This window comes from Diadema antillarum, unplaced genomic scaffold (assembly GCF_040938485.1).
Source record: "Diadema antillarum isolate AM-2024a unplaced genomic scaffold, OU_Dant_1.0 seq00001069_RagTag, whole genome shotgun sequence".
NCBI classification, from domain to species: domain Eukaryota; kingdom Metazoa; phylum Echinodermata; class Echinoidea; order Diadematoida; family Diadematidae; genus Diadema; species Diadema antillarum.
Genome location: NW_027271894.1, coordinates 717,629 through 744,858, shown reverse-complemented (window position 1 = coordinate 744,858; position 27,230 = coordinate 717,629). Strand labels below are relative to the sequence as shown.

Sequence of the window (27,230 nt, the reverse complement as noted above, 5' to 3'; positions counted from 1 at the left end):
CTTCATCTTTTTTTTGTCAGCCCTGCTGTTCCCTTTCCCTATCATCACCAGAACGAGAAATAAAGAGAAAGAAAATAAGACAGAAAACAAAATCACACTTGCTTCTAGACATGAATCAGGTCATGAGACTCTAATGAAGACAGGAACACTAAGGAAATGTCATTTCTGGTCCATCCTCCGACGTTGACTGGAATAATACAGCAGAGATCCTCTACCACCCGTACTTGGACTGAGCAGGCACGTCTGCGCGTTTAGATTATTTATAGAAGAGAGCCCCCTTGCGACAACTTCGCGCCTCCTTCAATTGAAGAACCACTACGCTGTTTCCATGTCAATGACCACATTTGACGTTGTTTAAAAACCCATTCATCTCACATAGCTTGTCATGCCGGGGCCCATTATTATTGTCATCTTTGACGCAAATATAGCGCTGAGTACAGTTATTAGACGGCTAGAGGAGGGCGATTTAGGGGATATGATCACGATAACATTACATTAACAAAAAAAAAATCTAAAAATTCTAATAAATCAGCTCGACATGGATGAATTTTTTCGTCAAGCTCTCTCCCAAAGACTCAACCCGGCCTGCAATAACGGATTTCAGCTGTGAAAGGCACATTGCAATCTGATGATATTTCCGCACATTGACAAACTCTGTACTATCGATACCTGCTACCAGCCTCCTTCAATTCAATCGCTGAAGACCGATTATCTCTGCGTGCACAGGCACTAGCTACTCTATTCAAGGGAATCGGATTTCTGAGGCAAAAATGAAATGACGCCGACGCACTCAACATTCCATCCCCTGCAATTAAGTAAAGGTTAATATGGCATGCATTGCTGTCCATTCCATGTATTAAATCTCTCCCCTTTTGGACATTCAGGGCTTCAGCGTGAAACGTATCCCCACACGGCGACAAAACTCTCGGATCAGCGATCCCACCCCCAACCAGTAGATGGGCAAATAGTTAATGCCTTCTGACCGCCAAAAAATGAAAAGTAAATGGGAGGAAAAGAGGTAGATTTCTGTAGCCTCTTCAGCTTCGCGCGGGAAAGATTGTCAATTCCTCTTTTTCTGCTCGACTTGCTCTCCGAATGACCGGAGAAAAGCCGCACTAAGTTCGGCCTTGGCGCCGTTCCTCCCGTTACACATATCAATTAGAGGAATGGCCTTTTTTCACGCCATAGCCCCCTCTGGAGGCGAGTTTGGATCTCCTCCGATACCACAGTCGTAATTGCACTTTATTCTTGCATCAATTATTTCGGGCTTTAAACAGCATGGGGTCAGCGCTTAAATGGATTGCAAAGCTATAGGTTTAGAGCCCTAACTTCTTTTTTGCGACTCTGCCTGGACGCTTGGGCCCCCAACGTTTAGCTTTCCTTGTTCCCGTCTCACTTCAACCTCCAACCCGTCTGACTCACGAAGATTTGCCCCTCTTTAATCATAAATGCGCCTTGCATTCATCGCAATCGCAGCTCGCCTCGTCCTTCAACCGACAGTGGACTCATTCTGTGAGACGCATTGGATAATAGTGCTGTCACACAACGGGGTTGGAAAGGTTAATACAAAACACTCGCCCAGTCACGTGATGCTGATGAACAAGATGGCGATGTCATAATGATTACCGACGTTTGGTACGAGTTGACTATTTTCGCTCGTGTGTTTCATTTCAAAGCAATGTTGTGTTATTCAATAATCAACTTCCAAAAGCCCAATATAGGATACGATAGGGTAATCAGATACTGCAACGTACATCCTAAACACGTGGCACTGGATGGAAATTATTTTGGCGGAGAGAAAACTTTTTTCGACTCCATACAGAACGGTGAAAAAAAAAAACTATTTATAAAATTGAAATAAGAGTTGACGTTGCATTTAAATGTGTTATTCCTCCATCTTTTCCTCATCACACCAAGATCGTTGCTCTGAAATGTTAGAGAGGGGCGGGTTTGTATCACAGCGGATTAAATGTAAACACCATAATACACCATAATACACCATCCAGTTATCATGTTTTTAGAACCTGCAACTACCACGAGGCGAGGTAATCCTCCATGCCATCAGCATTCTCTGTTAATGAATATTGTCCCTGGAAATAGGCGTGGTGATATTAAACATAATTATATCTCGGACAGTGAGTGTACCGAACACATGTGAGTCCATTCAGGATTCTATCGCACTAGTTGTATTTCATTTTATAGTCTTAAGGCCACCATAGTCATTGTCCGCAGGGCGGAACAATCACAGATGAAATTGCAAGAAATTAGCCTCCAAATAAGGTGAATGCCTAACCTTGAAATCAGATGACTGCCTCTTTACCGAGCTCCATTTATATATGGAACCCCGATCTTCCACATTAGCCATCATACAATCTATTTGTCTCTAAGTTTAAACTAGATCATCAGACCTTTATCAATAACACTGCTCTCATAATCTCGACTACACAGGGGAAAAAAAAGAATGCCATCGGTGCGTTTAAATATTGAAATGAATTTAACGAGCTGACATTTACCTTGTGCAGTGTTGCAAAATAGACTAACAACATCAATTCATTCGCAAATCTGTTAGCTCACTTAATTCCCAAAGCCACGCTTTGTAAGTGAAAGTAAACGTCTCTGTAGACACAAACGTGGAGAAGACTATCGCACCATGGAAAGTGCATTCTTTTTTGGGATGGTTTGCTTAGTAAAAAAAAAAGTAGAAAAAAAGCGGCCCTTTTCTCCCTCACAACCAATATATACGCATACAATTAGATGGCAATTCATTAAAACTGTAGACCAAGGTAATGACTCGTGTCGCTATCAACCCAATAATATCTAATACCGGGGATTTATCGGATCCGATAAGCAAACGGGGCCGATGGCTGGGCAATCAGCCTGCATCGATTAAGTGTTGACTGAATTCATGAAGCCACGAGGAATGGAAGGTAATAAATGAACTCCACGATTTACGAGATTACAGTTTTGAGAAGGCGTGGCGTGCTTTACCCCTATGTTTGCAGGAGACAAAAAAAAAGTGAAGAAGGAGAAGAAAAAAAAAATCCACCGCGGAGCATTTGCTCTCCCCCGCTGCTGTAGCGACCCATACCGGGAGAGACTTCTGAGCAAGATCCCGCGCAATTTAAAAGGCAAATACTCCATATCACTCAATATCGTCCCAATCATTGTCTTTGGCCGAGTCTGAACCTTCCGAAAAGTGCAATTTTCATTCACGTCTTCGCAAGCAGGAGAGAGAAAGCAGTAGGGGGGGGGGGAGGGGAGTAGGGATGCGGGAGAGAATAAAGCCAGACGATTGAATTGCAGGTGGCATACGTGCGCGCGACAGTATCCAAATTAGAATGTATGTCTTGTGTGAGCATTACAAAATGAGTTTCTTAAAGGCCGTCTGGGTAATAACGTTTCACCGAAATCGGAGGAAAGCGAAATAGAGTCTATTTACACGTCTAAATGACCAATTAAAGGCGTAAGGTTTAATCTCGAAACCAACCATTTCGAAGCTATGTCATTCCCCCGTTAGAAAGAGAGAGAGAGAGAAAAAGAAAAGAAAAGAAAGAAAGTCCCTTTGCCCGCACCCGCTCTGACATAAGTAGGCTAGGATAACGATTTGTTAGTTCTACCGTACCAACGGAAATCGTGCCATTGCATGAGGTGGTGGCACGCGCGGTAAAATCTACGGACATTTCCCGGGGGTCATAAATGGGAAGAAGCGCCATCGTAAAACAGAGTGCGATCGAATCTGAAACACTAATGGGGTCGAAAGTGGGCATCCGAACGCTGGCCTGTTACAGCGCGTCAGGGCAGGGGTGTGCGTCTACCGCTCCCATCTAACTCCCCAGAGGGCCGCTTTATTCATAACGTGGTGATTAGTCGACATTACCGCACATACACGACTCCAAAATAGTTATTCACTTTACCCCCCCCCCCCCCCCCTCCCCCCTCCCCCTCTTTCCAATGAGTGGCCTGGAAACGTACTCGATGCGACGATGGCCGTTGGGCTTTTACATAGAAATGTCTGGATAACATCTGCCTAAAAATTATGAAATGTTAGAGGAACACCGTACATACATTTTCTTGTACTCGACTGAGCTTAGCAATGTATGCAGAAGAAGAGATGATGTATACACGCACTTACACTTGTAAAATGATTAAGTATTTAGACCTATATAAACATTACTCCACTGGTTATCCTTCTCATTTCTACAGGGTCTCCAATATACAGGAGGACAAGAAGAAGATGATGATGATGAGGAAGAAGAAGAAAAAAAAGAGGAGGAGGAGAAGGAGGAGGAGGAGGAGGAGGAGGAGGAGGAGGAAAAAGACAAGGTATCGGAATCATCTCCAGTAGATATGAAACCAGTGCACGGTGCGCTCAGCGAATCACACGCTCCTAAGCAGTATGGCGCCATCTACGGGACTCAACTGCCATTCCAATCAACTACCCCAGTTCTCCCGTCCTTAAAAAATTCTATGTCTCGACAGAAGGCACATAAAGTACAGTCTCTCGGATGCTGAAATACACCATACTGATTCCAGCAACTGTGATGAACACCAAATACATAATAAGTCATTTGATAATCAGTAAATAATCGTTCTGGTTTAACTTTTGGTATCAGTGATAGCTTGATCATACGGCGATAAGAAAATGAAGTTAGACAAGGACCTCATTCTTCATGCGATATTTGACAGTCTAATTACCAACATGACATGACTCATTTTTTCTTCTTTTAATAAATAAAAACAAATTCTTTTTGGTAGATATCACTGTACCAATTTCGCGTGTTCCTGCTATCAAACATGCCTTGGAGTTTGCTCTATCAGACATTAATAAGACAAATTAACCAACATCTCGAGAGAAAACAGTTCGTGTGGTGAATTTGTACTGAAACTCAAAGTTTAAAGTATAGTTAACATGAAAAAACTTAATGGTCACTGCATTCTAAATTAGCTGTTTCTGCTTGAGATACAAGTCATGACATCCACACATCATGGGGCATTGTCTTGATCGATCACGTTATTTATGATTTTGTTCATAATGACTTCAATGACGTCACTAGTCGACACGGTTGTCAGATAACGGAATGTGCTGACTTCATTATTGCATACTCAGTTCTATAATCGTCATTACGTCCTTTAAGTTTTGAAAACACGTTAGTATGAAAAAAACATGTTGATAGACTTAAAACAACACAAAAAGTGCCACGCGGCGGAAAAAAAAGTTTCTGGGGGTAATAGAATAGTTCGTCACCCACAGAGTTCATCGACACAACAGAGAGAGAGAGAGAGATAGAGAGAGAGAGAGAGAGAGAGAAAGAAAAAGATTATCACAATTAGCTTCCTGTGTTATTAAAAATGAGAACAGAATTAAATGACGCCCTCTCCAGTTCAAGTATCCTCACTTTCACAACATTCACGGAACCGTTGAAGAACATGTTGTTATTAAAATAGAGAACGGAAAAAGAGGAGATAGGAGTCGTTGTGGTAGACACACTGTTTGAATTGAGTGCTTCAAATCTCTTCCTTCAGTTTAAATGCACCTGATTGTGGACTCTGCATTACCCTTCTTAACATTATACTGAGAGACATACACAAAGTGACTGCCGATATAATTATGTCACACCACACTCCAGCGCAAATTCTTTTTAAGACACATCATGCGTAATTGCTCAATGAGAACCATAGGGTTCCCTCCCCCCATCCTTAACCATCTCGGGACCACGGCCACACGATACCATTGCCATATACTGTACAAATAGAATGCCGATGGTAATGACGGGGTTAAGTTTATCATGCGCAGTGAGAAAAAAGGGGGTCCGCGTGCTAAGCCACGAGCTCATTCGAGCGTGCAAAGTGAAGTCACCTAGTACACATCATCGGCGCCAAACCAGTCGCGAGGCACGAATGATTGCAAGTTTAGCTGAACACGGCGCTCTATAGGATTAATCTTGGAGACATTCGAGGGCTTCTATTATGACGTATGCCAGTCAAGTCGTCTGCAACGAGTCACTCAAGTATTTTGTGTGTGCGAGCGTTGAGCGCGCGCGCGCGCGTGTGTGTGTGTGTGTGTGTGTGTGTTTTGTTTCAACCCTCTTCCTTGTCTTTCCGCCATCTACCGTGACGTCCTGTCGCCATCATGTATGTTTTCATGTTCTACCCATCATGCGTGTGTAATGAAAGCGCCCAAAGGGAAATGACTTTACGCAAACTTTGAGCGCTGAATCGCATACCCGAACTTCCTCCGTGAGTAGCATGTGACAACTGTTCCTTTATATCCCTATTATCGCATCGCGTATAGGATTTTCACTTTCGGAACAATTTTTGACGCCACGAATCCACGTGAATTGCCAGTGCAAGGAGTGAGACTCGCTGATATGAAAGATTGGATTGATTTGACTGAATTTGTTGTATAGCTAATCCTTTTCCATGGAAATACACAGAACGCAATGAGTGTCATGTTGGTTTTTTGGTGAGTGTGTGTTTATTTTTAAATCATTCACGTACATTTCAGCAATGAACGATTATACATTGACCTCTCATTTACACATTGGTAGGCCTACGGTGTCCTTATTGCTGAGGTCAAATTTAGTTGTTGGTGTTAATGAAGAAACAACGATTGCCAGTCTATAGGAACAGCTTGACTCTGCTTGCAAACATTATAAGAGAAAAAAGAGGGCATCCGTTGCTAGGGATCGAGGAAACTGACCCCCCCCCCATGTTTTTCTTCCCAGAAGACACACGAGCCTCAACAGATGCGCAAAAATGCAAGGAATCCACGTGCAGCAGTGAAGGCGCTCACACGCTGCGCGCTGAATGACATGCTGTGCTGGCTGCGTCACGTGACAAAGAGAGAGAGAGAGGGAGAGAGAGAGAGAGAGAAAAGGAAAGACAGGCAGATAGAATAATAGATAGATAAAAAGAAAACAATAGATATAGATAGAGAGGGGGAGGGAGAAGGAAGGATGAAGCTAGAGAAATTTGTGTGGCGTAACAGTGAAATTTGAATTTTTTGATGTTACAACATTAATGGTCCCGAGTATAAGGTGTCAATGACCCGACATCCTACAAACAGGCCACGATGCTGGCTCCGGAGGATAGCCGGTTTGTGTGGCTAATTGGAAATGCAAATCAGTTCGTTGTGCCAGACTTTGTAGACACGCACATCTGTCTCTGTGAAGAAATGGCGGTTACGAGGGTTAAGTCCTACTCTGCCTTGGCGGGAAGACAAACAAAATAATTCACGACAGTCCCAATCCAGTCGTACTTTCAAATTGCAATGTGATTTTTGAAGTCACATAAACTTGCTTGTTTTCTTTTATACTGGTACAATCGTGTATTGAGTTTCATCCTCTCTAGAACCATTTTTTTTGCAGAGTCTCCTTTATTTATTTCGAGTATGTTGGGGTTTTTGAAGAGGACTCTATGAAAGAAGCGAAGTAACAGCATAATAGAGACAAGCCTGTCCTCAGCATCGCGTAAAACTCGCCGTTTTGGATAATGAGTAGTCCTCTAGCCACTGTATTAACACCTTTTGAATCGTCCGACACGCATGCGCGGACTGCAAGTGATTTGTTGACATTTGATATCTATTTTGTTGATCAATGTATTATTCATTTCTCTTTTTTTGCTGGAGGGAGGGGGGGGGGCTTGAGACACATATCGCTCATTGCAGGAAATTGCGAGCTTTTGATCTGCGACGCGAACGCTAAAGACGACGTTATTAGGCTAAAAATGGTGTTTCCATTGTTCAACCAAGGAGGCTGCGTCGTCTTGGCGTTCGCGTCGTACATCCAAAGCTCGCTATTTTCTTGTGCGCCGACGCTTTCCTTCTACAGTTGCCTCGGACTGGGTTTTAGGGCGCATGTGTTCCGATGTGAACAGAGGTGACTCGGCATGAAATGACCTGAGACATGATATCATTATAGCCATCAAAGGGTCACAACGACCTCACTGACGTGAGTGACATGGCTCGTCTTCTCGACGTGCTCATAGGGTCCAAAATTTGGATATTTCCGCACAGCAGACACAACACTTACATCCGTAATTCAATCACGGCTGAAACGAGTTCTTATGTTGCCTGCGAAAAAAAACCCTCAACAACAACAAAGAAATGCCCAGCAAAAATGTAGAATTTTGCGTCTCTTGCGATTCGATTGTGAGTCAGACATTAGTGCTACTTTCTCGAGGCAAAGCTATATCACGGCTTCTATTCCGCCACGTAGCTCTGAGGGACAGCCGAAGGAATTCAATTATGTATGCTATCATCAGAAAATTAAATTATATCTTCCTCCATTTTTTCCCCTCCGCCATGTTGTGGCCTACTTCTAATACACAAAGCATAGCAAGGTTATCATCCATTGTATTGGCCTATATCTATATTTTATTCAAACACATGCGGGGAGAGGTTTGGGTATCCAGAACGCTACGCGGCAGACGCTGTTGCTACCAGCATTTTAATTTCGCGCTGTTCCACGACCAATGAAAGACAATTTGACCGCATCGATCGGACCTCGGCAGTGGCAGAATAGCAATTTGTCGAGATTGTTTGTTACAGCGCGGCAGGTCGGAGGACCCGTGTAGACATCAGCGCTGCACAAACATTTGTCGTTTGGAAAACCGATCTTTTCTCTATAGGGCCAGCGTCTTCAGACATAATAATAAACTTGATCAGTCACTTCATTTGATAAGAGATTGCATTAAATGAAACACCAGATTTATACCTGTGTAATTGTACTGTGATATTAATAAGAGAAACGCACTGGACTCGATGTGACTATCCCTTTAAATTTGATATCGTGATTATTTTACAGCTCTAACGCTTAAGAGGCGTCGCAGTGAAGCCAGTAAAACTTACAGCTCAAGTTGTGATTCTAGACAACGCATTTAACAGATAATAGTCAGTTTTTATAAATATAATTAAACAGTTGAATGGGAAATGATAATGGGAAATTGGAACCTTTTGAACAACCCGTATGTGGACGTAATTTTTTTCTCTTTTTTTCTTACTATTTTTTAAATATTGTTAGTGTTTTGTGTTTGACACTTCCCATCTATAATAATATGTTAATTATCGACAAGAATTTGAAGAATTCGTTGAACCTTACAAAGGAACTACAAGCCATGAGGTACCATTTGCAAGAGACTTTGTACCCATACCTTACTTGCCTCCGAAAAGCAGATTCTGCTGAAATGATATCTCGTAGGAAACTGAATAACCTTTGTTGAACGTTTGGACTCCAAGTGTAATAGCTACCTCCTAACAAATCCTGATCGTCCGGTGACTGACCTACCGAGATATCCCCCCCCCCCACCGGAAAAAGAAGGAAGAGTAGATTAAAGCACGGCCCTGTCTAACGTCCTGCCACATCCCAGTCGTAAACCTGTCGAAACTGTGGAGCGAGCGACCGAAAGCGAGGCGGTGAAATCTCGGTAGCGGCCTGATGAGGTCCGAACTTCTCTTTAAAATCTTCCTCGAGGGGCCACTTTTCATACCAACACTATGACGAGGCCATATATATATATATATATATATATATATATATATATATATATATATATATATATATATATATATATATATATATATATATACAATGTATACATATATCCAGTCCAGCCTGCTGTTTTATTCATGGCCATTAAAATTTACTCGTAGAGGAGGAAGTTCCAGACCCAAATCAACTGCCTGTAAATCAACATCTACAATCGGGGTGGGGGGGGGGGGGTGGGGGGAGGAGTGCATTTCATGAAGCGTTTTGTCCGACAAAGATGTCGGACAAATTTGCTCTAAGTCAATCAGATGCAAGGATTTCCGTAGCTTGTAACAGTTTGTCAGAAAAATAACTTCTTCCATTTCTTGATCAAAAGAGAAATTTTGCAATTAAACTATGTTCTTCATATCACAGGGGGAAAAATAAGGGGTGCATAGTGCGCGTTGTTTCTCTTCTGTGCAGCATTTCATACAGGGGAAGCTGAACAGTGAAAAAAGGGAGACACTTTCCCCACGGAGTTCTCGTTATGCAGAAAACAAATTGAGAGAATGATATAAAGTGAGAGAAGTATTAAACACACGGAACGCGAAGTGCTGGGGTGTTTCCGCCAATTCATCATGACCATTGTCGGCTCATTAGCAACGATGCGTATCGCTGCCGCCGCCACCGCAACAGAAGTTCAAGCTCGGTCTGTCCGACAGGGGTAATTTTTCGCGGACGTCTACGAGTCGAAGCTCTTGAGAAGACTCCTCTCGCCACCCTTCACGCAAGGTAGCACGGATTCGCGTTAGACGCCCTCTACGGTACAATCTTACCCAATGCGTGACAGAGTTGCGTTCCCCCTACGAGTTGGTGATTTTTTTTTTTTCACGCTCGACATGTACTTTCGAAACTTTTGGATATTGCTCTGTTCTATCATTATTCCCTCGGTTATACTACAAAGAGACAACGATTAAAAGGGCCAAACAGATTGCCAAATCGAGATGATCAAGTGCTCATCCACCAAAGGGGACCTGATGAGCGGGGCAGCTTGTGCACTTTTCATTTTCTCGTATTTTTCAAACTTTGAATTTGCAATACCACTATCCGGAAGTAAAGCAACCTGTCAGGTAATGCCTCGACTCCTACGATTACAGACGCATCTATTTATAGCAACTTGTTTTACTTGCTGCGTGGTATTGATAGGTTACATGACAGCTATTCTACGATGAATCCACAAATATGATTGTATTTATTGGCCTGGCTCTATTCCTTATGTCATACTTCGCTCACGCTTACAAACCTCCCTGCTTTTGAATTTGTACATGTACCTATTTTGATCAATTTAAGTATAGAAAAGGCCAAAATCAAAGAAGTCACATTGTACAGCTAACAGATACTATATGTACACCGGGAACAGTTACATGTATGTGAATTCGAGAACGAAAAGCGAAATTTTCATATAACACTGTTAGCGCGACGGCTTTTCTAACGAATTTCCAGCCTAGTCCTGCATTGCTCATACTATTTGCCTCTAGAAAAAACGTAACAAATGGATTGTAGAAAGAATGATGATAAAATAAATCATACTAGTAATAATGGTCATCATAACATTGTTTTTCATTTTCAATGAAGACCTATCTTTCTTATCTACTATTATGTGATTGTATACAACGAAGATAAATGGAGGGAAAAACAATAAATCCTTGGTTACACCCCCAAGCGGAAGTACGTAATTATTTCGATTGTTTATTGATGTTCGTTGCACACAACTTGCAGCGTCTGGAGTGCTCCATCGATCCGGGTCTTCCAGTTGTTTGTTATTTTTTGTTCTGCGACTATTGTCCACCAACTAATGACTCAATTAGCATGTTTATTGAATCCCTTACCTCGAACGTCCCGTTCTCCGTGTCGGTCATCTCCAGTAGCGAGTAGTCTGCATCCCGATCGCCTTTCTCATCAATCGAAATTTCCCCCGAGATGCCTGGGTATTAAAAAAGGGGAGCAGAGATGGAGAGGATGCATTCTCGGTTTCAATCTCCGGAAGAAAAAATATATGAATAGATTGTCGAGAGGGGAGTGCAAAAGTGAGAAAAAAGGGGAAAATTTATATGTTTACTTGAGAGGGAAAGACGGAGATGGGGGGGGGGGGAGGGGGTGATAGGGCCTTCATGTTCCGGGGAATCGCAAGGTGAACAAACGTAGGGACGTATTTACGCATAATCTCAAACGGGTGTATACATTCAGAGCAAATATCTATCTCGTAACGACAGCGTGAGTGATACATATCCACAGAGAGAGAGAGAGAGAGAGAGAGAGAGAGAGAGAGAGAGAGAGAGAGACACGCACACACACAAACACAGACACAGACACACTCACTCACACACGCACACACACAATCATATACATATCTATAATATATATATATATATATATATATATATATATATATATATAACATGGAGAGATAGAAGAGCAAGGGTATATTTATGTTTATATATGATGCTTTAAAAGAATTAAAGAAATCATAAGTCGACACTAAAGAAAAAGGATGGAATTATCTGATGTTAATCATGCAAGTGAATATTTTGACATGATATTGTGTTCGTATGATATGTTTACTCCTTCCTTTACAAGACAGTGTACAATCTATTGCGGCACAAAGATAACGATGTGTCAATGAATTCAATCTGCTTCAAAGAAAATATGGCAGAGAGAGAGAGAGAGAGAGAGAGAGAGGGAGGAAGAGCAGGTACACAATTATTGTACTCGATTCCTTTCTAGTTAGAATGTTTCAGTTAACCGGCACCTGACCCGCCAAAAAAGAAACGAGGAAAAAAAAAACCGATTGAAATAAACAAAGAAATACTAAAACTGTTTCGTATATCATCACTTTCAGGCCACAGGCACTTTGAGATTTTCATTCGTTTGTAACTTTGACTATACGGTAAAAACGTTTTGGGTTAGTGTGTATCATTTACAGCCTTTCGGATTGTGGCTTTTCCCTTCTGCGTCATGTTTGAGCAAAAACTGAAATGTAAACTCATCACTTTCACATCTACGGTTCTCCCCCTACGGCAAACCGTCTGTTCCATACAGCCGTTACGATTGATTGCTACGCCTAAGTGAATATGATATTTCTTTGGATGTGGCTCGAATGGCGCGGGGCAGGTTTACAAACAATTCCAATGCTGCAAAAAAGAAACGAAGGAGTATAATCCAAATCCCCTCCGGTAAACGCACAATGAGTATATGCCATTTCTTCTCCGTTTCTTTCTTTCTTTCTTTCTTTTTTGTAACCAAACGCTTGAGGTTCTTTTATGACCAAAGTTTGCACAAGTCGAGAATGAGAAAGGAGTCCCACCCTCGTCGCGCAGACAATTCGTCACCTGCATTTAAGTCCTTCGCAGCAGCTGCTTGTACCCTTATCTCTGGGGGAACTACTAGTAAGTGGTGGTGGGGTACGGTGTTTGACTGTCGGGACGCGCGAAATCTCTCGCCTGGCCGCGCGTATTTGCAGCGGCGTGTGCATTATTGAATACGGAGTGTTAAATGGGCTGATGAACGACAACTTGTCGCTGCTCCCTCGTCCTGAATTGATTTTGTAGTGCGCCCTCTTTCGACGGGGGCATTGTGTATCTAGACTGCCTAAGACTAGCTCTTTGATTTTTTTTTTCTATACTGTATGTATATTATGCATCGACACACACCCATATCATACACAGATAGATAAAGAGAGGCAAGGATAGATATGTAGAGAAATAGATAGATAGATGGATAGACAGAGAGATAGATAGATAGATAGATAGATAGATAGACAGAGAGATAGATAGATACTGTAGATAGAAAAATTTGAGAGAGATTGAGCATAATGAGGATGTGCATGCATAACATTGTGGTAGAATTCTTATCGCAGAATGTGTGTGTGAGTGTGTGGGCGTGTGTGTGTATGCTGTGTGTTTGCGCATGGATGCACATGTGTATTTACAGAGATGTGAAATAGAATTGAATGGAACTGAACTGAAATGAACTGATTTGAATTACACTGTATTACATTTGATGAGATACCAACCGACGCTTCCGCGACATGGTGTCATCTCATTAAGATAGGGACACGGTCCTGTATCGAAATTCTATCTATCTACTTAGTGGCAGACAGTTTAGTTGAAAACGTGTTAAATGTCGCACATACATCCACACTAACACCCATCTGTGATTTATCATAGCAAATTACCAAATTGTTTAGATTCCACGAAATCATATAGGCATGAACAAAGTCGTATTGATGTCACGAGTCCAACATATTATTCCCAAGAAAGTTTCCCTTCGCATGGCGGATCGTGTACAAATTGGAAAAGAAAAAACAACAACAATCAAACAAACAGAAAAACCCAAGGTAATGATATTTGATTAGACTGTGGGTGCTGAGTCATTTCTTTGAAACATAACGTCTTAACTATCACCTCCACACGAACTTTGGTATATTAGCTATTCTACATTCCGTCCTATAAATACACACACACACAAAAAAAAAATAGACAGGCGAGCGTCATTATAGAACACTTTGCAGTTGCGAACATCCACGTATTCCCTCTTCCATTTCTATTCGAGTTCTTACCTTGTTTATTGCCCACGCTAAACGAAACTTTCTCTTCGCTACTTATTCCCATCACGCCCGATTACAGATAAATCAGTGCGGTAGCCATGGCAACCATCATGCCATCTGTCGCCACTTCATTTGTAACACTTTCATGGCGTCGTTATAGACGCCAATATATTAATCTTGTTTGAACAAACATCGCAACACTCTTGTCAACGAAGAAGGAGTTTTGCAGTAGCTAGTAAAGACCATAAATATAATTCTAACGAGAGGTTTATTATATTATACGGCACACTTCTGCTCCGTGCGTATTCATTTTTTTTCCTTTGATATTTTTTATCTTCTTCTCTCTCTTTTTTTTTCGTCTTTAAAGTGGCATACATAGGCATGGCTATTTTCATCTGGGTAAAACAGTTCACAATGAGTGTCAGATATTGAATGTTTGCAATTCGATTGTCCTTCGATTCGGAATTACAAGTAGATGCCTGCATTTTTATACCTCTCCAATTTACTGCGCGTAACCCTATACACAAAGACAACACATAGGGCCTACACACACATACACACACATACACAAACAAGTACGTACATACATGTGATACTCATACCAACAACTGAATGGCAGGGTTTTTAAGGGCACACCGTTTTCATTTCTTTGTATCCTGGTGCTCTTGTATTCATTTTGCTGGACTGTTAATGCTCTACCACTGTTTACGCGCTGTTAACAACTGTACGCTTTACATCTCAAAAACAACAACAAATAAACAATGAAAAACCAAATGTACAAATATAATGAACTATCAGAGATAGGTTTTCAATGCAGAGGTGAACTGTTAAGCATAAGTTGTATATTGCAACTGTCTTTAAATCATTCATCGGTAGATTGTTTAAACCACGTCTGCCTCGTACACATTATAAGCGTATATTTTGATTTGTCGTTCCAGATATCAAATAATAAACGAAATTCAAGACTAGTACTTGTTTTTTTAATCATATTTGCCCTTCTCTACATTCAAGACCGTTTCAGTCCTATCTCACTGCTTTTTACTCTCTGTTTACTTTTGTTTTTCTTTTCTTTTCTCTTTCTAGAAGGGGTTATAGGGTGTTTCAATTTAGGTAGCGACTTAGTGTGTGCCACAACATCCTCGTTGCTGAGAAAAAATAGACTGAGCAGCGGAACGTTTTACATTCTGATGGAAGTGGAACAATCTAAGTGCTTGGAAGGAGCAGATATAGTCGTCAGATTACTGGCATCCAGAAAAAAGGTGTTGGAAACACACACACACACACACACACACACACACAAAACACACACAAACACACACAAAAACACACACACACACACATTGGACAGATGGGACAGAAGCCAGCGAAGAATCCTCATGAAATCATCAGCATCACAATGCGAATGTGCAACCAGATAAAATATGACCGTGCACAAGGCTAGAGACAATGTATATGTGTACGAAAAGTACAGTAAAGAAGAGAATTCATTTCACGTCTTTTTTTTCCACACAATAAAACACAATACAAACATAGAAAGAAATAGAAGACAGACTGGACTCGAGGCTAAGTTACACACCTGTGAATGTTCGGTTCCACATACGTCTCGTGACACTGGCGCCATCTCGCGGATCTCCTTCCGGGTCATCCAGGGTCTCGTTCAGGGCCATGGCGTACAGGAGCACAGCGTCGTGAAAAGCACCAACGAAGCTGTTGACCTGTAACATAAAAGCAATCACAAGGGAACATTTTAAATGGTGTATGTTAAGGGGCAGTTTACTTTGTTAAAAGTTCGTTTCAATAGCAGTTACATGCGTAGATATAAGAGACACAAATGACAGGGTTTTTTTTTGTCATTATAAACTGTATTTCATACTTTATTTCAGAAGGTGAAATGTGATGACAAAATCTAATGACAAGGGTAGATATGATTGTTGTTATCTCATACCATGACGTTTTTTAGAGGACAAGGAGTGTTTGTTCTTCTGATATTACAGACATTCATTTAGCTTTCTTTTTTTTGTCGCTCAAAAATATTCTTGAATAATCTGCTCTTAACTTCTGGAATATACAAATCATATATACGCTTCTTTCTCCTTGCAAATGCACCGTTTCTCATAAAAAAGTGGAGAATTTGGCAGTGATATGGTCACTAAATGAACGAGTCCTTACATTAAGGACCTACTTTAGAGGCCATGTTTTATTTCTATTACTCCATTAACAATAGTCCCCGAGAAAACGAAGGCGTGGGGGGGGGGGGGGGGAGGGGAGGGTCGATGAAGTTTCCATGAACTAGGACTGCCTCACTTTGTGACAAAAATCATGGATTCTATTCGAAACGACTCGCTCCCAGGGGTAAAATATCGCTTCAATGGACCGTTACTGTTTATGAAATGAGTTTCGCACAGATGCTCACATGCACACAAGCGAATCACCAAATCTCCGTAAATGTTTCACAAAGTGCTCATTCACGGACATGACAGAGGGCCAAACGCATTTTCAGCTGCGTGTGATTACGGGATAATTACGACTTCGACGCGGAGACGACAACAGCTGAAAGCTTAACGAGCTATCTATAAATAATGTAAAATCCGTTATTGGAATCGCACAGCACAGATTATACACAAGAGAAAGACACCCGATCATGTCCCCCATTAGTGAACTTGCCACACGATGTACTTTTCCCACCCGACCTACCTAGGTCCATTTGCATTTCACGATCTGTCCCCTACTATTGATACCAGCGTAATAATAATCGTTTGAACGGGACACATATATCTGGTCCTACTTCAGCGAAATATGACGACCCTGTTAGGAAATAGATCATGTGGTCAGTAAAGTTCGATCCCCGTGGGTCAAAACAAAAGTTGCATCACGGTGACAGGCGGCTGTGATGATGAGGGAGAGAAAAAGAAGGTACTTAAAACGGCCTATGAAAGCTTTATTCTTGTTACCTGTCACTTCTACCAACCCCCCCCCCCACCCACCCCCTCCATGGACCGCTGGATTCATTAGATAAAGTTGGGATTAGGGAGCTAAAGCAAGGCCAGATCATGAAACAGACTTGTCATATTCTCCGCCAAAGCAATTACTCGTGGAATATTACGGAGACACATTTCATTGCTCGGACCGACAGCGTCCATAATCAGACCCTTCTACACTCTGGCAGACATTAAGGTTTGATTGCCTGACTCTGTTATCCGTCAACCGAGACCCCCACACCAAAACCATTCCATCCCTTCCCCTATCGCCTCCCCGCCCCTCCCTGCTCTGTCTGTGTCGCCCGAATTTCGCTGAACAAAATAATTTCGTCACATTTCGTGTTGGCGGCGTTCGTATGGCTATAATCGTCCTCTCGATTTAACTCATAATCTTATTCAAGCATGCTCCATAAAGCACTGTACTGCATATTGCATGTACTCCATTTATGGAAATTATGCTTGTGGATGGCAACTTGCGCGGGAATTAAAAATGAAGGAAATCAATCGCATCGAAAAAAAAAATCAAATCATGCATGACTGAGTGCTCATCTCCATCAATAGGTAACTTTATGCGAAATTACAGTGTAGTACCATTTTCAGTGATATTCATCGATTGCCATGCCTCCATCGCCCAGCAAAATGGAATACCAAGCGACGTACTATTGCGAAAGGCCTGTTTTGACAGCTTTTTGCTGGGCGTTATTGGTTTGTTCTCTTATTGCTTTACTACGTTTTTTTCTCTCTTTTTTTTCTCTGTGTTATTGCTACTAACCCGGTTTAAGTGTGACAATCATACCAGAAGTGTTCGAAAAAACAATGGCACATCCGCATAGCAGTATTGCGGCAAATGATACAATAATCATGGAGCTTAACATGCATCTGTCCATAGAGTTACTGTTCTTTGCTTTGTTTTGTTTTGTTTTGTTTTGTTTTGTTTTGTTTTGTTTTGTTGTTGTTGTGGTTTGTTTTTTGGGTTTTTTTAGGGGGGGGTATACAGTGTAAATCGACTGCGCAGTGATGTTGGGGACAAAACTCACATCTGCACCTGGATACGAATACAGACAGGTAAATCATTGTTTCTAGCACGTAATCGCCAGTCTGTACTCATCTACTCTCCCTACATAGCCCCCCTACACAAGTGGAATATGGAATGTGAACATGTCGAATGCAGCCGACATCCGCCTCAATCCATGAACAGCTAAATCTGGCATCCATAAAAAAAACAACCTTCTTTCTGAACACGTACGTAACTTTTTTATACTGAAATCTCGAAACGACCGTCATCTCAATCATGCATGCAGTGGTGTTTCGTAGTTACGGAAGGCTAGCTTTAGCCCCACTCCTGGTCTTCCTGTAAATTAATAAAACTTGTTTTGAAATTCTTGTCAAAGGAGACAGAGTGCTAGTTTGTGCGCATTTCAAATTTTCTTCTATTTGTCTTGATTAGGTATTCTCTACGTCTAGAAACTAGAATCCTTTTTTTTTTTTCGAGACGATTGTGAAAAGTAACTTGAGTGCTTTCCAAGGATAAAATGTATGATAAAATTATTCTAAATGTATACACTTTTTTGAAAGTGCAGTGCATAATATACCAGTGAGCGACGATAATACGATTCGTTAAATATGCGATTCGTGAAAGATGCTGTATTTCATCATTCATGATTTTGAGACATTTCTCTCACTCCACGCACCCTCCCTCTCCTCCTCCTCCTCCTTCTCCTCCTTCTCCTCCTCCTCCTTCTCCTCCTCCCACTTTCTTTCTCTCTATCATATTCCCCACTCCCCCTCTCTCTTCTTGAAATATACCTGCACTTTTACCTATATATTTTAATCAAGAAGGTATATTGATTTTTTTTTCTAACCTGATTGGTCTCCTCGATACGTTCTCCCTTCACCCCCTTTCCCACTTTCTCTAAACACCCCTCCCTCTTCTTCTCTCGCTCTTTCCTATCTTATTTCTGTTGCAATTCCTATTTGGCGACGAACATCGGCGGTTAAGGAGTCGTATTCTCCCGGGAAGGGCCTGGCGGTCATGGGGGGTACTGTACGAGTGGGAAACGGGAGACATGCAGCCGTAAGGGGGGTTCACTTTGGGGGGAACAATTACCGATACGTGCATCGAAACATTACTCGCACAAAGAAGAGAGAAACAGAGAGAGAGAGAGAGAAAGAGAGAGAGAGGAGACAAAGACAGATAGAGATTTATCGCGCTGAGATGCGATATCGAGTTCCCAAATTTGGACCGCGGAAAAGACGTCAGGAGCACCGCTGAGGGCGGTATACACCCACCTCGGATAGTTTTTAGCACGGAAACTGGTATTTGGCTCTGAATCGTTTAATTACCCTTTCACGCATTCCCCCGCCAAAAACAAACAAACAAACAAACAAACAAACATACATACAAACAAATAAACAACAAAACAAAAAAAACAAACATATGTACAAGTAATGAATCAATCAAACAAACAAAATAACATGCACACACACTATAAAAAAGGAAAAAAAAGAAAAAAAAGAAAAAAAAACGATGTTACGTAGACGGACATCCGATGATATATGATAACTCCACCATAACTATTTTCGGAGTTTAGACTTCTTTAGCCGGTCCATTAACAAATTAGTTTCCGCGGTTTGACTCTTTCAGATATATCTTTTTTTCTTCTAGAAATACCTTTCAAAGAAAACATGGTTGTTTCATGGAAACATACGTTGCGTGTATAAGTTGTATTTCAAATAAATCCTTACTCATCCGATTTACAATTTACTCATTCGATGCATAACTCATGAACCTTCTTTACGTCAACAATGAAAAATCTGCAAATGATATGAAAATGCTGACAGAAGAGATCATTGCACCTATTTCTTTGATATTGAGTGGACATTCTCTATTGCAGGGCCTCGAAGTATTTATCACATAAACAGCCGAATCTCAACAAAACGACAAATCGACGAGCTAATGAACTAATCATGACAATCGGCGCACATTCTCACCACAACTTGGGTAAAAGAACTGGCGACATATGGCGGTAGGATGTTACATTTTCTTATCTTGTCCAACGACTACCGAACCACCTCCCCCTCCCACACACACACACACACACAGCACATACATACATACATACATACAAACATATATACATACATACATACATATATACATACATACATGAACACACAAACAAACACACACACGCACACACACACAACACACCACACACACATACACAGGAATGTGATTATCTGTGATCGTTGAAAATTTTCGAATAAAACCACAAAATGCCAAAGTTTAGGTGAATGCCCCTAGGATTACTGAGCAGGGCCATCGAATCAATACGGAGCCCTGGGGGAGGGAGCTTGCTCTGTGTGTCGATAGCTAATGCAGCGCCAGGAAAGAAGTCCCACATGCTGTATGTAGAGAAAAAAATAGAGAACAGAAACGCCTGGGACTATATACGCACACGGAAGACGTGCAGAAAGGCGGCAAAACAGAGGAAACGGGGTCAGTAACAGACACAGCCGGGGTTCAATCTCGGAGAAAATAGAATAATCGGGCAAGCGAGAAATATGGCCTAGTTTCTAAAGCATTCAGCCAGTTAATTACACTCGGGATTGCTGTACGCAGCTTCCCCAGGTACATTGTAAGAAAAAAAATAATTGTAGATAGAACAGTTCCCTTGCGTACTTCTACACTCTAGTTATCACCGAGGAAAAACAAATGGCAACCAAAAAGAAAAATAAAAATAAAATAAGAGCACCTTCACACATACAGTTCTCCAAAAGCGGTTTCCACACTGTCAAAGGCCGTATGTATGACGAAAACGTTGAAGAAGTTAGTGTCTGCGCATGTGCTATAATGATCGTCCTCTTCACTGGACCTTGCGCACTGCTGGGCATTTGGACTGCATAATACATGACAGCCAATGCGCCACATAATGACTCCATTTCATGACTAAGTTAATAGAGGCGACGGAAGCAGAGCACGCATACGAAAGTAGGTCAAAGTATCTTATATCACCAGAAGCTGATATGGAAATATATATTATACCCGATGAGCAGATTCAATGGAAGCACAGCTGTGTTAAGATTTTCGTACTATTTTTCATATTTTTGTCACAATTCCTTTCGCCTGTACAGACAAAAATCGACAAATAAATCGATCAATCAATCAATTAATCAAACAATCCATCAATCAATATCATCAGTTTTTGGGTGGTTCTTGAAGGTAGGATGACGTTTATTTATTTCTTGCCTCTTATCTCAAACAATATGTTCCATCCCTGAAAAAATTTCCAGACATTCCAATGCATGATGCCATTATCGTCAGGGCCAAGACAAAAACAAACAAATTTCGTGACGCAACGACATCAGGCGTATCCACGGCCTTCGTCTGTCTGTCTCTATCCAAAAATGTTACTTTTAACTGAAAGTTTTCTCAGTCTCGTGGCGACGTTGGTCTTATCATTTCACACCTCTGTGTAGTCCATGGACGTACGTGCTCAAACAGCAACTTGGCGAAATAATAAACAAGGGTAAAAGAAGCTAAATGAAGACCGAGAGAATTAGAGAGAGAGAGAGGGGGGGGGGGGGGGGGGAGAGGAAGATGTAGCTGCGGTTAAAATCGTAGTCTCGCAGACGTGTAGAAGTCATCTCGACAATCGATTTGTTCGCCAAACGATTTCATTTCGTACATTAAAGAGCCGCGATTTCTCGTATCGACCGGTGTCCATGTCCCAGACTGCCGCAGCGCTGCCACGGTTCGATCGGCGCGCAGGCGAGAGCAGTCACGTGACGCAACTCTTTGCGATATTGATCGGAATAATTCGCCATGTTTATTTTCTTGAAAATGAGATGCGCGCAGCAAGACCCATTTGCTAATAAACGGTCGGATAACCGATGACTGCAGTGATACTTGTTGAACGACAGAAATGCAGTTACAGCTTCAATTTCTTCGCATGCGGCATGTTAAAAGAAAGGAGACGACGATTCAATGCAGTATGAATAGTAGCAATATCACAAAGATAACAAAAGTTAACTACTATTACGTCCATCATGAAAAATACAATATTGGAAAGGAGATTGGTTACTTTTTAAGTTCGATGTCATATCCCCAATAATTTGAGTAACAAGCGAACTGCTTCGTTGAAACCTTCAGAGGGTCGGGTTTATAACACGTTCACATCTAGGGAAGATCATTTCCACTGAAATTTCACAATCATACCAATCACGTAACACATGACGGGTAAAGATTGTAAACTTTGCGAGAGAAATCTTTCCCAGCGAGATATTCTCCTCTATACAGATTGCTGGCAGCCTAAATCCTCATCATTGAATTCTTCGCTGGCTTTTCACAGCTTTGTCCGAGAAGCATCGTCTTCTTTTGGTCAAATTGCTCTCCGGTGTGTAAGGAAAGCTATCTAATGGTAATGGGATTTCTTAGAAAACTATATGAACTGCTATACACACCAGGGATATTCCACGAGCATAGGAAGATAGTATTTCTCCTCTAAATTTGTTTCAATATTACAGCCTGGCTACGGTTGAAAACATGTTTCATGTTGGACAGAAAGAAAAACCACAGCATCACATAATAACATTGTGTCGATGTTTCACATTCCGCGGAAACAGAAGTTATGGCATCGAGAAACGGAATTGTGTTGATTGGTGGCTTCAACTCTGAATGACCTCTTGTAACTTAGAATCTATGATAATTTGCATTAATCTGCAATTTCAGGTCTGTCTTGAGATTCAAGGAGTAGGTCCTCACAATTACCTGTTTAAGATATATATATATATATATATATATATATCTCTGACGCTGTTGATGAATTAATCTTTAACTATGTTTAAAGTAATGCTCTCTTCATCAGTCCACTTGGCTGCTGCGTGAGGAAAAACAAAGTATGACAAAAATTGCCGTCATTTATAGGGCGCAAATCTGTGAAATCGTTTTATCCTATAGCTGCTGCTGCTACCATACGCACGTGACATCAATATACATAACTCTGACCCGGCTCATATACGCTTCGCTCATAAAAGTGAGGCGAAGGTTAAAAATTCGTCCCATCAAATATTTACTGATCTGCGCTCTCACGAAGGCCTGTGAGGGTTATTTCCGGCTATTCATGGCAGTCAATAAGATTAATTGCCACTGAATCAAAAACAAAGTGAAAAGCCAGTGCTTGACCCGGCCTGGGGAGGTAGCATGGAGTTGACATCTCGCCTGATTCAGTGTATTGTGCAATCGTCAGTTCGGTAAGCAGACGACAGATGAGTTTTGGCCGCGCGCCTCCCGTGTACCAACACACAAACCGTAAATTTCCGCCATTTTGTGTCGCGATGTTTAGAGCACTTTTTGTGACGCAGGATATAAATGGCGGCGAGTCAAGTTTTTTCGAACCAAGGAGCACGTTTCGTTTGAATGGTCTGTCAGAATAAGGTATACACAGTGTGTCTCCCAGAATGAGTCCGACTACTTGGTATATAACACTTCGTGACTTCTGGACAGACAGTGATGAAGCTGTGCTCGAAATAGCACACGGCAGTTTCCTTTAAAATACTTTCTTCATGTCAGGAGATTTAAAAAAAGGCTGATACCTATCCAAGGCCTTATGTCGTCACATCTACACACGCCAGTCAATATAGGCCTACATATCACTCTCGTATAGTGAAATTAGAGCGTTAATGAACTCGTAAAGGTGAAAAAATAAGTCTTTAACGTATCATTCCAGCAAATCCTATAAAAAGGGGTTAAGCTCCCGGTCTCAGCTAATTCCACTTTCAATGTGAACCTACCATTCATTAAAATTTTGCAGTTGGATTTGTACCGAGTTTACCATCAAAGAAACATCTCTTACATCTGCATATCAAAGTTTTGATGTAACCCCAAGACCAGCCCTCTGCATAGATTTGAAACCCTCGAATAATTTTGTTCATCCTGCATCGTACACCATGGTTGGGGCTTTAAATGGGACCTCCCGGCTAAAGAAGAGTTTTTCTTTATCTGGTTTTGCTTTGAAAACACATGCCAGTGAAATATCTTTGGCACGCAGCTACGATTTCTGTAAAGAGAAAACCAACAAATAATTGATGGTGTTTACGGACTTTATCGATTATACATATTCCGTGCACCTGTTTGTGCGTTTTCATGATACACCGAAATCATATGCGTGTCTAAGCAGAGAGAATATTAGGTCTATTCTCCTCGTTTGTCCTGCCTCAGATTTCCATATTTGCATGATATGCGTAAACATTAATCAAGACAGTGGTACCATTTTGCAAGACCATGTAAATTGCTGATTATATTGATGACTGAGCAATTGTGGCAGTTCCAACGAACAGACATTAAATGCAATGTGTTTGACTGCTAGCAAAACGTAACTTTGCTGGTTGAAACAGCGATGAACAAAGCTGAAAGTCAGAATTCCGTGACAAAGCTTGACATCTATGGATTTCTACTTGTGGATCTCATTACGTTGGTTCTAGATATCGGAAATGTAAAAAATAGCAATAAAAAAAAAAAACACACAAAGAAACTAAACGATTTCTTATAAAAGGGTTATCTTAATTGTTGTTTTCACGTACTTTCAGAGATATAGGGAATTTCGAGGAGCACGACATGTACAGATAGTGTCTTAAGGCATGGAGCTAGTCGCGCTATGCTCAAAGCATCGGCCACAGATCGGGCACAAACATACAGTAAGGATAAACTAGCTGTATCATCAGGCATTTAACGAACGGTGGTTGCAACTGGGTGCATGCAGGGGCCACCGATATATCGATCTATATTGAATGATTGCATCGAGTCGTGTATCGTTGCAGAGCACAAACAAGGCAAAAAAAAAAAAACTCGCACAAAATGTTCATTTGTGGTGTCAGTAGGAATCTATTAGATAAATGATAAAACATGGTCTGTTTACATTATTTGTTGTGTATCTATCATAGGCCTATAGCAAGAACAAATTCTTGCTTTGCGGTGCACTAATAAAGAAGATGTGATCACAAGAGATATGTCGGCGCACAACCCTGTCAGATAATTAGTAATCCTCAAACAAGCCCCGCCCCATCTGCACCCTTCAACATGAAAAACCTCCTATAAACAAATGAAAAGGGGAAAAATGAAACCTATAAATTCCGCAAAACGTTCATCGAACAGCGCTAGACATGCATTATGAATTTAATCGTGCAGATTTAAAGGCTGTTACTGCAGAGTTAAAATTGTGATTATAATTATTGTAGTGGTAGTGGCATTGGTCGCGTGCGTGTGGGTGTAAATGTATGCTTGCGTGCGTGCGTGCGTGTGTGCGTGTGTGTGTGTGTGTCCGCGCGCGAGTGTGTGATATGCCTGTTTTACCATACCCAATCTTTATTTGCGTTGGTTTTTTTTTTTCTCTCTCTCTATCATTTTTGTCTTTCTACAGACAAGGGAGTTTTGTGCTTCCGTTAGCCTGGTTGATATCTGTCAACATGGAGCGACTTTCATATCCTCATGTAGGGGTTCCTACATCCGCGCTTTTCACGGGCATTTCTTTATCCACTTTCTATTCGCGTCTCTATTGAATGAGCAAAGCAATAAAACTTCGTATCCAATAATATTCACTGAAATAGCGGCTGTCACGGCAGTCCAATATGCGTCGCGTTTCTCTTGCTATCCCAATGTATTCGCGCTGGGGAGAAGCGTTATTTTCTGAGGCGTTTATCAACTAGGCTACGATCTTTTTTTGGAGTTCTACATTCTCTTCAGGAAATCACCATTTTGTTCAATACCTCCCAGGTAATAACGTCTCGAGAGAGCCGAAGTCGAGTTCTTCCTTTTATTTATTCATTTTTATGACCTGAACACGTAGTAACATGATTTGTAAACAAATAAACACAAGCCACAGATAGTGTAATAATCTGGCGCGACATTACCATAAAATCTGAAATCTTATCTAGAGTAGATATCAACTTGGTACAGTTGTCAATCTCAAGTGGTCGCCTTACACTCCCTTATATGACCATGAGCTACAATGTAGATGGGGGATCTAATATTGCAGATATTACAATCAAAACAAAATAGATGTAGATGGACATGTCTACTCATATTGTGTAAATGCTTGAATATATATCTTAAGGTGGTAGTCCCTTTCGCTGAGCAAGTTGTTCAATTTCGAAGAAGGCAAAATTTTTGCTCATAATTATAGAAGCTGAAAAATTGCGTTTCAATATGAGCGAACAGCTTTAACAGTGTGCATCGCGGTCGGCGCAAAACTGCAAACCTCTAAAGTCAATCTGTGGTATAGTGGTAAAGTCTCTGAACTTTTAGAAAAAAAGTCCTCTGTTCGAACCCCTGTCAGGCGTTTACATTCTTGAACCCGATGTTTTGCCCACGATGTCACTCTGTACGTGGGTTTTAAATAGATATCTGGCCAACGTCGGGGTAATGATATAAAAGGCAAGTCCCTTTGGAAGAGCACTGCTTCATAATGAAAAGATTAGCCTAAGCAATTGGAAGCCAGCTCATTCTCGTCTACACTTATAGCATTCATGGTAATTTCCTGTTAGATGTCGAGTTGATGCTATATTATCTTCTTCGTAAGCACTTTTTACACCATGTGTATGCTACGATTACGTTAGTAATACTCTCGCTTAGATTTAGGAGAACGGCTATAAATTAAGGACACCCTTGGGCTTCTGATAAAGAAGCATTGCCAGACAACAGTAGTATTGATGGGATAATTATTTCTTGGTAGAATTCGATATACATTATTATATAAAGAAACGGCTATAACAAACTACAATTTACACGACAAACCCTTTAAATGTGTTAAACACGGAAGACTGACTGCGTGACATCATTATTTTTAAAAAGCAGCCATCTATATCATTGGATGAATAGTGAGATTCAGCATACATGTTTCCCTCGTGGACTACAAAAGGGAACGGGGAACAAAGTTTCACAGTCTGATTTTGTTTTCACCTTTAATCAAAAGGGACACAAAAGCAACAATAGCAACAAAGCAGAACAAAAGAGAAAAAATGCAGACAAAATGAAACAAACAGTCTGACAGAAAACAAAAATGATTTATGTTGAAGTCTACAGACAAAGACTTCACCCAAAATAATGCATTCAACTTCTGTCTATATTGTGAATACAACTGAATGTAAACATGAGTCACCAGTTTCAAAGGGCAATGAGCTTTTTTT

General features: G+C 41.1%; 1 pseudogene; it reads right to left on the bottom strand.

Annotated features, from left to right (window-relative positions):
* Window positions 1-27,230, bottom strand: part of LOC139743335 (atrial natriuretic peptide receptor 1-like) — a 248,041-nt pseudogene that overhangs the window by 127,421 nt on the left and 93,390 nt on the right.